Below are 13,908 nucleotides of genomic sequence, written 5' to 3'. Positions count from 1 at the left end.
TTTTTTTCCCCCAGCTTTTCAGTAAAAGAGGGCTTTTGTGATGTTTGGGATCTGCTCTGAGACTCACATTTTTGAAAGACTCACTAGTGGAATAATGCGTTTTCTCTCTGTGGTCTGGACTTTTGCAATCATAATTGACCATCAGGCCAAAACTTGTATGCTGCTGGTGACCACTCAGAAGTCAGCCTAGAAATTTATGCATCTTGAATTTTCAGCAGATTTCTGTTCTACTTAATAAAAAGCAATGAATGTGACTAATTGTTTTTAGTACACAGCGCTAAATTTTTTTTTCATCCTTGTATCATTCCTCTTCTCCCTTCCCTTTAAACTTGCTCCTTTGTGTGTCCCCCGTGTCCCGTTCCCTGCAGCGACCCCTGCTGGCTGTGGTGGAGATCTGTTTGCTGTGCATTTCCCAATCTTGACAACCAGAGGAATCTAAGACCCTGGCAACTGACCACTTGCTTTCATCAGGAATAGGGACATTTTGTCTGAATTCCCTGACCTCAGGTAATATTCCCCTTTCCAAATGATTTTTTTTAATTTAAAGATGAGAAATGCTGATGATCATTATTCCCAGCAGAGTCACTTTTCAGGGACTATACTTTTTCTTTGAGAAAACATTGGATTTGTAGCTTAGATTCAGAGCATTCATTTTCCTTAAATATGGAGACTCGGGATCCCTGTGTTCACGGTTGGAATACTTTTAGGGGTTTTCTTAAAAAAAGAAACCTTTTGCTGGTCTTTTAAAGGTTTTGACGAGCTCTTCCTGGCTTTGTAAAAGTGACACCCTGACCTGCTGCTTCCTAGTAGGGATTAGCATTACATCAAGGGAGCTTTCAAGTCTATGAAGGTATAATTACTACGGATTGCCAGAGTGGTAAGGTGAAGGCTTCCTAGTCAACTTTCATTTGTAAAGTGCAAATTGTAAAGTCCCTTGATATCTTCGAAACTTTGTTCCATTCTTTCGTGCATCACCAAAGACTTAGGACTTAAATACGCATGTGTTCAATGCAAACCACAACTACTTGAAAATGACTGAAATGACTCTTATAGAAAATAGTGAGCCTATATTCTTTCAAGATACATAAGAACTAAATGGGCCTGGTTGTTAAGGAAAAGCTGAAACTTAAGGACAGTCACTTCAGTGATGATCCTAGTCTATTGTTCTCCTATATGGTGCTAGATTCATTAATGACATTTTTTCCTCCCAGGAGAGGCTGGACAGGAGTAACCTGATGATTTGGGGCTGATCAGCACTGAACTGTGGGGATGTTATATAGCTTGGCTTAAGTGACTGAGGTACAAAGCCTATTTTTCTAGACTAGAATATATATTGATTTTCCTGTGACCTTGGGGATGTGGACTTTGATAACCTAAGTGTATAAGGAAGATTCCGACTCTGTCCTGGTGCTGTGTACTTAATAAGTGTGTAGCAAAGGTTTATTAAGTTGAACAGAGATGAGGACTCTTAATTTATAGTCCTTGTCACAACTATTACTATGGGTAGCCCACAGGAGGCCAGGTGCGTTTCAGTGGTCTCAGGTGGTCTCAAGTGGTCTGCAAGCATTTACTAAGTGCTTATTGTGTGCCAGGCATTAGGGATTTAATATAAAGCCAGTAAGCTAGTCTTTGTCCTCCTGGAATTTATATTTACTCAGGGTACTACTAAGGGTAGGCCATATGGTTTGAGATGGGACTCCCTATGTTTACTTGGGATTGATCCTGGCCTCTTAGTTCTCAGAGGTGTTCTAACTTTAACTGGTCACTGCAAGGTAATTCTCCTTTGGCTTTGTTTAGATTATTGAATAAAATACATTAACTCTCTAGGGCCTATCCCCAAATTAAATACATTGGATTCTCTTGCCCCTCACTCCTTCATGCTTACTTTTGTAATATTATCTATGTTATCTATGAAATAGAGATGAAATTTAGAACTGGGAAGAACATAAGTATTTTTATAAATATAGAGAATTAAATCTGGGGAGGATCTGTGGCTTCCCCAAGGTCATCCAGATAATTAGTATTAGAGCTGAGGTCTCCTGACTCCCATCCCAGTGCTATTCACTATAACACATGCAGAAACCAAGAACAGATTAGGACTCACTTCATTAAGGGAGAGAGGAACACAGATTGAGACACACACACACACACACACACACACACACACACGAGACACAGAGAGAGAGGCAGAGAGGGAGAGGGAGAGGAGAGGGAGAGGAAGAGAGAGAGGGGGGGGGGAGGGAGGGAAGGAGAGAGAGAGAGAGAGAGAGAGAGAGAGAGAAGAGGTGTGGGGGGGGACTGTGTATATGTATGTATCTGCTTCTCATTGAACATGAATGGTGGTGGGGAAAGAGTCTTGGATTTGGGATCTGGGAGCTGGGGACACAGGATAACAGTCTGAGATCTGAAAAGGGCATCAAGAACCACCTTCTATATCTCATGCCCATGGAGAATTCTCCACTTTAGCACACAAAGATTTCTGACAGGAAAGGTTCTCATTTCTCAAGGAAGTTGTTCTTTTTGCATCTTTTCTCCTGATGCTGCCCTTTGGGGATAAACAGAACATGTCTAATTCTCCTCCATGTGACTGCCCTTCATGCACTAGAAGAAGCTGTCGTGTGTTTCAATTCTTCTGTCAGGTTCTACAGGCATGGTTCTTTAACCATGTTCTGACTTGGTTTCATGCTTCCTTTGTGACTTCATCTCCCCTTTCAGTGCTTGAGTCTTCTCATCTCTAAAATGAGGGTCAGCTGGTGGCTTAGTGAATAGCATATTGAGCCTAGAGTCAGGAAGACCTGAGTTCAAATTCAGCCTCAGACATTTTGCAGCTCTGTGATCCTGGGCAAGTCACTTAAATTTTGACTGTCTGTCAAAATGGATCCATTGGAGAATTAAATAGTAAATGACTTCAGCATCTTTTTCCAACAAAATCCCAGATGAGGTTATGATGGGTTAGACATGACTGAGATAACTGAATGCTTCCAGATAAGGGAATTCTTATAGAGAGTCCACAAGGTCTCTTCCAAATCTAAAACACAGGAGCTGATAAGGATGATCAATGTTACTTACTAGTACTCACCACAAAAGCATCACATCTTAACATCTTTATTACTGATAGATATAAACTTCTAAATCAGAATTGGTCATTACAGAAACTCAACCCTAATGAGGGATTTCTTTGTATAAAATTATTTAGTCTGCTCTCTGAGGCCAGTATGTCCATTTTCTCTATTGGTTTAATCTGTGGAGCAATGAGGTCGCTTAGGACAGAGTAGTGGGCCTAGATTCAGGAAGACCTGAATTAAAATTTGGACTTACCATCTGTGTGATCCTGGGCATGTCACTTAACATTTGTTTCAGTTTCCTCATTTGTAAAATAAGATAAGAAGGAAGTGGTAAACCACTCCAGTATCTTTATTAAGAAAACCCCAAAAAGGGTCATAAAGAGTTGGACATGACTGATAAGTACCTAACTACCAGCACCAAAAAAAAAAATAGAGAGTATATTTCTTTATTCTTTCAGCTCATGATCAACTAATGTGAGTTGAAAGTAATTATATCTTTGGTTCCCATATTCTTCCAATTTTAAAAGTGGGGTAGGTAGTATTTTACTACTGAACCTATAGCCCCTAGCTTTAAAAAATTAAGTTTCCTGAGTTAATAGCAAAGTTACAGTTTCACTCTGTTTCTTTTTACTACAGATCTAGTATTCTTTTCCCTATATAATTCTCTAAGTAAAATTTAAAGGATCCTTGAAGAAAGTTAGTTTTATTGGGGAGTGGGCGCTGGCCATCATCCTTTCCCCATCCTAAAAGATTTCATTGTGACAGTGTTTTCCATGATCTTTGGTCCTTGCCTTTTATGTTGTACCTCCCAACTATTTCACAAATATATGCTTAGTTACTTTTTAACTTGGATGAGCCTGTAATCTCTTGTTCTAGATTATACATTTCTACCTATCCACACCTCTTTGTGCTGTGTGACACCTATCCATGGAGAGGAATTTCCTTCCTTATTTTGTTTTGGATCTTCTTGTAGTTGTATCTTGTGGGCCCCATTAGAGCATGCAGGCTGTGTGCTGTCCATCAGTTACCCCTTGCTCTCAATACTTAAACTGATCCACCTATTTCATTCATGTAACTCTCTAGTGTTATTCTCTAAACTACTTTTCCTCTGTAGATATTGCAAGCTTTTCATTCTTACTATGTCTCTCTTCACAGTCTTTTGGGTGATCTATTCTTTCAATGCTTTGGAAACTCTGGTGTTCCATGACATAGCCATCCAGTATGGGGGAAGACTATTTGACAAACTGTCCTTTGCCTTGGAGCCATTAAAGGCATTTCCTCAGTTTTCTTAAAGCAATCTACTTTATTCTTCTTTTGATTTTGGGCCTTTTACAAGTCTTTCTTGGTAGAAATATTTGAATTTATCTTTGCATTTCTAAAGGAATTTTATAGAGGAAGATAGTAGAAGATTATCAACAATATCATTCCCTTACTATAATAAGAGGCAGTAGAGGGAAAAAAACCAAATTTACAAAATTTGAAATATGCATAGAGATAACTTCCTAGAAGAAAAATCTTTAGGGCAGTATTTTCCTACAAAATCAAATCATTTTTATAATAATAATTAAAAAAAAAAACTAAGTACTTGGCACTTTTTAGTGAATTGTGTGGTTATGAAGATAACATTTGTAGAATATCAAGTCTGCCTGTTCCTTGTCCATATTTTTCTCAAGAATGCTCTTAGTAGCTTATTCAAATTAAGATTATGTACAGGAAAGTTGGCATATGGATCAAGTAATTATTGATATTTTCATTTTTCTTTTTTTTGTAATAGATAAATGATTATTTCCCTAAGCACACGATATTCTTTTCTTTGTCTTATATATTATATTGAGAATTGATTTTTCATTTCCCTTGAAATTATGCCTGCTCTATCCCTGGCCCTATCTTAGATGACCAGTTTCTCTGAGTTTGGTCTAGTTCGGTATTTTCCCCATCTTTGTCTTCTCTAGTGATTTCTCAAGTTCTTCATGTAGCACATAGCTCAGTCACTGTTGATAGAGAAAAGTTCTTGCTATAAAAATTTTAAAAGATTTTTTCCATTTTTTTTTCATTTGTTGTTTTTCCAGATTCTGTCTTAAATGATTATGGTTTATTTGGGATTCTTGCCAAGTTTTTTACAAATCTATTTTTTTCCTTTAACATTTCTTATTGTTTTATATGGTGATAATTGCTCATAATATGCTACCTTCTTATCCATAAAATTCTTCACATTAGTTAAATTTTGCTGTTCTCTGTTTTACGTTTCATGAATGCTTTCTCTCATTCATTTATCTTCTCTTGGAATTACTGGTGCCTTTGAAGACTCAGCCCAGGTGCTGCCTTCTACAGGGAACCTTTTCCCATCTTTCCCTAACATACTTCTCTCTCCCTCATTTCTTTGTACTTGATAAATTCTTATTTAATGCATAAATGAATATTCTAAATCATTATTGCCCTTGACTACAATATCTCTCTTTGGCTGAATATTATGAAGTATTTAATGACTGAGACAATTTTTAGGCATTTTTTCTCCCTTCTCTTTTATTAGTTAAAACTCCTAAGAAAATGTAGAGATAATGTCTGTTCATCAGTTTCCCATTTTTTTTGGCGTCAGGAGCCAGTTTAATTAGGCCATAGATTTATATGAGTTCAGTGGCATTCTGAGTCTTATTTTTAGTATTCTAATTTAGTATTAATTTTTTTTTCTTTTCTAAGATTCTTGATAGTCTGCATACAAATAACTGGTTAGGAAATGATTCCTAATAGTTGGTTCCTGTGGATATAATGTATTTTTTGTAAGTTACTTGGTATTTACCAGTTTAATGCCTTCTTTGATCTTTTGTTCCCGAGGAAATTGTTTATGACAAATAAGAATTAGACTTCTGATAATCTATAAGGATTTTCTCCCTCATCTTCATAATCCAAAGCATACTTTCTTTAAAAAAAAAAACTAATTAATTAGTTTTAAATTTTTATTAAAGCTTTTTATTTACAAAGCATATGCATTGGTAATTTTTCAACATTGACCCTTGCAAAACTTTCTGTTCCATATTTTCTCCTCCTTCCTCCCATCCCCTCCCGTAGATGACAGGTAGTCCAATACATGTTTAATATGTTAAAAAATATGTTAAATCCAAGATACATATACATATCTATACAGTTATTTTGCTACACAAGAAAAATTAGATCAAGAAGGAAAAAAACTGAGAAAGAAAACAAAATGCAAGCAAACATCAACAAAAAGAATAAAAATGCTATGTTGTGGTCCACACTCAGTTCCAACAGTCCTCTCTGATGATCAGTCATATAGTCTTGTTATTGCCATGTATAATGATCTCCTGGTTCTGCTTATTTCACTAGCATCAGTTCATGTAAGTCTCTCCAGGCCTCTCTGAAATCATCCTGTTGGTTGTTTCTTACAGAATAATAATATTCCATAACATTCATATACCATAATTTATCCAGCCATTCTCCAATTGATGGGCATTCATTAAGTTTCCAGTTTCTTGCCACTACAAAAAATGGCTGCCACAAACATTTTTGCACATGTGGGGCCCTTTTCCTCTTTTAAGATCTCTTTGGGATATAAGCCCAGTAGAAACACTGCTGGATCAAAGAGTATTTGATAAATTTGATAAATTTTTGAGCACAGTTCCAAGTTGCTCTACAGAATGGTTGGATCCGTTCACAGTTCCACCAAAAATGTATCAGTGTCCCAGTTTTTCCACATCCTCTCCAACATTTGTCATCTTTTCCTGTCATCTCAACCAATCTGACAGGTGTGTAGTGGTATCTCAGAACTGTCTTAATTTGTATTTCTCTTATCGATAGTGATTTGGAACACCTTTTTACATGACATAGCTTCAATTTCTTTATCTGAAAATTGTCTGCTCATACCCTTTGACCATTTATCAATTGAATAATGGCCAAAGCATATTTTCTAAAAAAAATTTTTTTGCAGTCCTCTCCTAGACTTTGTATCAAAGTCACTGAATATTCATTTTTTTCAAGTTTATAGAATTTTGTTCTTTAAAAAGCAATTTTAAAAAACAAAATTGGGCTATTGGGAAAGGAGGCACAAAAGCTCACTGAGGAAAATAATTCCTTAAAAAAATAAAATTGAGCAAAAAGAAGCTAATGACTTTATGAGAAATTAAGATACAGTAAAACAAATAAAAGAAAAATAGGAAAAATAGGAAATATCTCATTGGAAAAATAACTAACATGGAAATAGATCCAGGAGAGATAATTCAAAAATTATTGGTCTACTTGAAAGTCATGATAAAAAAAAAGAGCCTGGACATCATCTTTCAAGAAATTATCAAGGAAAACTGTCCTGATATTCCAGAACCAGATGGCAAGATAGAAATTGAAAGAATCCACCAATCACCTCCTGAAAGAGATCTCGAGATGAAAACTCCCAGGAATATTATAGCCAAATTCTGGAACTCCCAGGCCAAGGAGAAAATACTGCAAGCATCCAAAAAGAAACAATTCAAGTATAATGGAACCATAGTCAGGATAACACAAGATTTAGCACCTTCTACATTAAAGGACCAGAGAGCTTGGAATATGATATCCTGGAGAGGAGCTATGATTGCAACCAAGAATACTCACCAAAACTGAGTATAATCTTTCAGAGGGAAAGGTGATCATTCAATGAAACAAGGATTTTCAAACATTTGTGATGAAAAGATCAGAGCTGAATGGAAAATTTGATTTTCAGTTACAGGACTCTGGAGAAGAATAAGGAGATTATCAGGAAAATGCTATCAAAGAGGACTTAATAAGGTTTATCTGTTCACGTTCCTGTATGGGAGGAAGTTCTCATTATGACAGGAGTATATATAGACAGAGGGCATGGGTATGAGTTGAATATGAAGGGATAATATCTTTTTAAAAAATGATCAAATTAAGAAGTGAGAGAGGAATGTATTGGGAGAAAGGGAAAGGGAGAAGCAGAATGGTACAAATTATCTGACATAAAACAAAGAGGCAAGAAAAAGCTTTTACAGTGGAGAGAAAAGAGAGTGAGTAAATGAACCCTATTCTCAGCAGAATTGACACAAAGAGGAAATAACATACATACTCAATAGGAGTATAGAAATCTATCCTATTCTGCAGGAAACTGGGAGGAGAGTGAGATATGAAAAGGGTGGGGAGGATGACAAAAGAGAGGACATAGTAAGGAAAGGAGTGGTTAGTAGCAAAACACTTTTTAGGAGGGACAGAGTGAACCGAGAGAGAATAAATCAGGGGAAACACAATTAGCAATATTAAGTATAAAAATTTTTTTTCGAAGCAAGTTTCTCTGATTAGACATCATTTCTCAAACAGAGGAAGCTGAGTCATATTTATAAAGAGCCATGCATCAATTGATAAATGATCAAAAGATATGATCTATGCCCAAAAGTTTGTAAATTCATACATATCCTTTGACCTAACTAAGCATGAATACCAAAAAAAAAAAAAAAAATGGGGGGATGGGAACAAGACAAAAAAAGGAAAAATGTCCTGTATGTACAAAAAATATTCATAGCAGCTCTCTTCTCAGAACAAAAACAATTTGGAAATTGAGGGGATGCCCATCAATTGGGGAATAGCTCAATAAACTGTGGTATGTGTTTGTAACAAAATATTACCGAACTCTCGGGAAAAACAAAACAAAACTCCATGAACAAAGTGAAAATCCAAAATAATTGCAATGTTCTGGGATGACCAGCTGTAATTGACTTTGCAGTTCTCAGTATAATCATTCATGATTACTCTGAAGGACTTATGATGAAATTCTTATCCGTTCTCAGAGAAGGAACTGATAGTGTCTGAATACAGACTGAAGCATTCTCTCTCTCTATCTCTTTTTTTCTTGAGGGTTTTTATTTTTCACTATGGTGAGAGATCTATATTTTCTTTCTCAGCTTGACTTTTTGGAAATGTTTTGCATTAACTTCAAATGTGCTTTCTTAATTATGGGTAGTGATAAGGGAGAGAGCCTAGAACTCAAAAATCTTTTAAAAAAAGTTTTGAATCTTACCTGGGCAAAAAATTAAATAAATAAATGAATTCAAAAGAAAAAGTTTATAGAATTTTTTGGACTTCTCCTCTGTTGTAATTATCTTTATGGTGGTCTTTTTATTGATGATTATGAGATGACCAGATATCCAAAAAATAGTGTTTCTTGTTGCCTTTAAGTGCCCTCTTTCTTTCTCTATTTTTTTTCACCTCTCCAGAAAGAAACCATGAGCTATCCTTACAGGGCAGCTTTCCTTTTGTTTTTTTGGGTTTTATTAGAAGGCTATTGATCTTCTTGAAAGAGTTAATCCCTAGATTGGTTCTTCAAAATATTTTTAAATTAATAGCTTCTTAATTTTCAAAATATATGCAAAAATAGCATTTAGCACTCACCTAGCAAAACCTTGTGTTCCAAATTTTTCTCCCTCCTTTCCCCCACTCTCCTCTTCTCCCCTATATGGCAAGTAATCCAATATATGTTAATAAACATGTGCAATTCTTCTATACATATTTCCATAATTATCATGCTGCACAAGAAAAATTAGATCAAAAAGGGAAAAAATGAGAAAGAAAACAAAAACTATGCTAAAAACAACAAAAAAGGTGAAAATACTATGTTGTGATCCACATTCAGTCCCCCATTCAGTCTCTCTGGATGCAGATGGTTCTCTTCATCACAACTCTATTGGAATTGGCTCAGTGTTGAAAATTCAAATTTAGAATAGCACCTAATATTTCATATTTATAGTCTGAAAACATTGTGATCCTGTGTGTTTTATCCAGCACTGTCAGATTCAAATAAATAGCATGCTTTATTATTTATTCTGAAATAGCTCTAAATCCATCCAAAAAACCATGGCATTAAATTGAATAGTTTGTGCCAATACAAATAGAACTTGAGTTAATTTTTGAGTCACTCACAAACAACAAAAGAAATACTGATGCACATTAAAAAATTTTTATTTGGAAAGGAATGAAATAAGTCCTGATTCAGTATAACGTTTTGACTTAGGACATTTCCTAATTTTGTCTTATTTATTTCTCATTATTGTTTAATTTTTAAAATATATTAGACTTAAGCTCTTTGAGACTTAAGCCCAATTAAATCATATTTAAACAAGACACAGCAGAGATACACAACAGATTATTTGTTTCATTGAATGATTATAAAGTATATTTGATGCTGTCTTGCAATTTGGTGCACAGTATTATTTGTATCAATGGCGTGTACATTTTGTAAATACTTTCTAAGTTCTTTGAGTATTTAACTTAATCCTTTTGGTGTATTCCAAAGCTATGTTTTTGTTGTTTGTTTTTTGCAGGTTTGAGGTCTATGCTTAGGTATTCATGAATGTAACTGAATGCTATAAATTTTCATAAATTTGCTTTCCCTTTTAATCTGCATTTAGCTTCTAGTATATCCCATCTGGTTTTTACATAGAATTCATACTTTTTTTTTCTTTCCTCAAACAAAGGACCTAGTTTTCAGATTTATCTTTTGAAACATAATCCATTCAATGTAGTGGCCAAACTCAGTTAATTCTGTCCCTGAGAACTCCTTGTCTTTTTTGGGATCAAGTCCCATATATAATAATGTTTAGTTAATGATTCTTGTTAGTCTGGTTTCTTCAAGTAGAAACTAAGACCACATAGCCTGCAGCAGCAGGCCAGGGCTTATTTAATGCTGTTTATTTTACCTAAATTTAGTCGCTAATACTTGTGTTCTTTCAAATCTGTCTGAGATAAATGTGTACTACGAACATGCTCTTTCAGGAAGACCATAAAGGAGAGACCTTTATTTGGACAAACAACATAAATATGCATAAAATATATTTTATAGTTCATGTACTAGTCTTAATAATAAAGAGAATAAACAATTGTTGGTATAGGGACTTGATACTTTATATGTGAAGGCAGCTTTCTAAGTGGAGTGATTATGAAAGTTATCCCTGTATCTGTTTTATAGAGTATTTCATAAAGAGAAACAACAATTAAAAAAAAAAAAACTGATCAGATTCCACCTCCAACTTTTCCATTTATAAGGCCCAGATGGATAAACTTTTAAAGCTTTTATTTTTATGGACTTCTAGTTGAAATTGTGGGTTACAGTAAAGATTCAGAGATGAAAATAAATGATATTTTAGCTTTATATTCAGTTTCTCCTTCTGTTTATGCATATTGAGCCCTGAAATAAAGACTAAAAACATAGACACCCTCCTCTTGCAAGCTCTTCCTTCTCTTTTCTTTCCTAGATCCAGCAAAATACTGCATTATTTTCTCCCTCACACTCAGTCTCCAAAACAAGGCCAGTCCATCTGCTTGTGTGATTGATTCTATTCCCATGAATCTCCTCTGGAAGTTCGTTCAAATGAATATTCTCACTTCTTTATCTTTAATTTTTTCTTATATGCTGTTTGTTTCAAAGCTGCTTACAAAAATGCTTAGGCCTCCTCAGTCTTAAATAAAATCCAGCTATTTCCTCAAAATGTTGCCCTATATTTCCTCTTTTTCATAGCTAGACTCATAGAGGAAGACATTTGCCCTTCTTTCCTCCACATACTCTCTTCCCATTCATTCCCCAGCCCCTTCCAGTCTGTTTTCTGCCTTTACCCCTCAATGGACTCCTCTTATTCTAAAGTTATAGACAATATTTCAAATACTTTTCTCAATTCTCATCCCTCTTGACCCTCTGTGGAATTTGACACTATTAGCTATCTTCTTCTACATCCTTTTTTTTTTCCCTCCCTAGTTTTTGACTGTTGAGTCTTTTCTTCCTGGTTACTTTCTTGGTTTCCATGACATTGTTTTGTCCTTGTAATACTGTTTCCCCACTTCACAGTTACCTTTGTTTGGTCTTCATAATGACCAGCCTTCTAACTGTAGGTGTCCAGCAAATCTCTATCCTGTGCCCTTTCTCATTTTCTTCCTATAATTTCTTTTAGTGATCTCATTATCTCTTATAAGTTTAGTTAGTGTGTCTTTTGTGGATTGTTTTTGGATCTGTGTATTTCCTAGTAATCTGGCTTCTAAGTGTCTTCACTAGCTGATTATAGGACGTTCCAACTGGATGTTCCATAATCAATTCAAACTCAACATGTCCAAAACTTTAATTCTTGTGCCCTTTATTTCCATGTTTTTAATAAAAATGCCACAATCTTTTTCATTTTTGAGTGTCATTCTTGACTCTTTCATTTCCTATCCGCACGTCAGATCTCTTGGCAAGACTTCAAAATTCTGTCTTCATTTTATATCTTTTGAATCTGTTTCATTCTTTTCACTCACAAGGCCATTATTCTAGATCAGATCTTGATTATCTCTTGTCTAGACTATTGCAGTAGTTAGTCTTCTAATTGGACCTGTCTCATCATTTTTCATTTTACCACCTGGCTGCTGAAATTATCCTAGAGTACAATTCTGACTGTGTTATCTGACCATTTTAAGAACTTCAATGTCTTTACCTTTAGCATAAAATTACCTTAGTGGAGCATTTGATACTCTTTACAAGCTGGTTTTAGTCTGTCATTCTTGTAAGGCATATTTCATATTATTCCTCCTTGCACATAGTACATTTCTACTAAATAAGTCTGCTTGTTTTCCCCTCAAATTGAGATTTCCATTTCCTTTATACAAGTGAAACCTCTTTTCCCCCAATTCTTTGTCATCACCTAAGCTTCTTCCGTTCCCTCACTTTTTTCAAAGCTCAAACCCATATGCTACTTCCTATCAAAAGCTCTTCCTGATTATCCTAGGTACTAGCTTTCTTTAAAAAATTGTGTACTAATACTTTTATATTCACATTTTATATCCTCTCTCCTCTCCTCCCCTCCCAAGAATCAGTTTTATATTTGTTATATAGTTAGTTTCTTGAGGACAAGGACAAATTTTCATTTTACTTTTTATTTCTAACCTAATACAGTGCTTTGCATGTGACAGGTTCCTATAAATATTTATTGGGTTGGAATAGAGTATTGAAATTAAAATTGTCCCAAAATGTCTAGGAAAAAAACGAGTTTGGTTATTAGCATTTGCCATTTTCTTCCCCAGACCTTATCCTTGCTAAAAAGGAAAAATAAATTTAAAATCATGTGTATTCATATTTCCAAAGCAAAGATTAGTCAAGGCTAAATTTTATTAGTGGATTCAAATCATTATATATAAGTCATTATTTGTTATTGTGTCCATAGAATCCAGAAACCACCTGGCTGCTTGGTGTTCGGAAGAGAGACCCAAAAAACTATGCTTAGGCCTCCTGAAGCTTATAGTCTAATGTAGTCATAATGTAGATTATTAATACAGAGAGTACTAGAAGTCTCTGTACAATTTTAACCTTTGGTAGCTTAAAAGTTTAATATATAAAAATTTTAAAAGGTAAAATTGCAGTGAGAGTTTTGAGGGTAGCTTGTATATTATCTAATTATAATTTTTTTGCATATTCTGCATTGTACTTTTATGATAAAGGAACAGGGTGTTTATTTTATTTTTAAAAGTTACTTTCAAAGAGTGCTTTTAATCTGTACAGATTCAATTTAATCTTTTTCCATCTATATTATGTTATCATGGTAATTGAGGTTTCGGTATAACTCTGAGGTCCTGCAGAATAGGCAGATGCTCTCTAAATGATCAAAGAAATACTGTGTGTAATTTGGTTTTGTATTGGTGTTGATTTTATTCTTTTATATTATAATTTTTTGTAGCTCATGATTCATGCATTACATATAGAGTAATCTAACTTTAAACATTTACACAATTAAGAGAACTCTCCATTCCCAAGTCATTCAAGGAACAGAAGCTTGCTATTCTTAGATAAACAATCATGTACTTCATGTAGGCAAACATACATTGTCTTCTT

The 13,908-nt window shown here is 34.7% G+C and overlaps 1 protein-coding gene across 2 annotated transcripts in view; it reads left to right on the top strand.

Annotated features, from left to right (window-relative positions):
• BLTP3B (bridge-like lipid transfer protein family member 3B) overlaps window positions 1-13,908 on the top strand; it is a 76,539-nt gene that overhangs the window by 17,480 nt on the left and 45,151 nt on the right. The gene's annotated exons all lie outside the window — the stretch shown is intronic.

Source organism: Antechinus flavipes, chromosome 5, assembly GCF_016432865.1.
Source record: "Antechinus flavipes isolate AdamAnt ecotype Samford, QLD, Australia chromosome 5, AdamAnt_v2, whole genome shotgun sequence".
NCBI lineage: Eukaryota > Metazoa > Chordata > Mammalia > Dasyuromorphia > Dasyuridae > Antechinus > Antechinus flavipes.
The sequence above is the reverse complement of the archived record's forward strand: the minus strand, read 5'-3'. Positions and strand labels throughout refer to the sequence as shown.